Source organism: Nematolebias whitei, chromosome 9 (assembly GCF_014905685.2).
Source record: "Nematolebias whitei isolate Nwh7 chromosome 9, NemWhi1, whole genome shotgun sequence".
In the NCBI taxonomy this organism is placed as follows: Eukaryota; Metazoa; Chordata; class Actinopteri; order Cyprinodontiformes; family Rivulidae; genus Nematolebias; species Nematolebias whitei.
Window position 1 is genome coordinate 51,901,648 of NC_056506.1, and position 231 is coordinate 51,901,878.

Consider the following 231-nt stretch of genomic DNA (forward strand, 5'->3'; position numbering starts at 1 on the left):
TTGTGTTGTAGTTTTTACAGTTGTGTTTAGTTGTGTTACAGTTGTGTTGTTGTGTTACAGTTGTGTTGTAGTTGTGTGTAGTTGTGTTACAGTTGTGTGTTGTGTTACAGTTGTGTTGTTGTGTTACAGTTGTGTTGTAGTTGTTACAGTTGTGTTGTCGTGTTACAGTTGTGTTGTGGTGTTACAGTTGTGTTGTAGTTGTTACAGTTGTGTTGTCGTGTTACAGTTGTG

General features: G+C 37.2%; 1 protein-coding gene across 1 annotated transcript in view; it reads right to left on the minus strand.

The window, feature by feature from the left end:
• bfsp2 (beaded filament structural protein 2, phakinin) overlaps nucleotides 1-231 on the minus strand; it is a 14,635-nt gene that overhangs the window by 5,177 nt on the left and 9,227 nt on the right. The window lies entirely within an intron of this gene.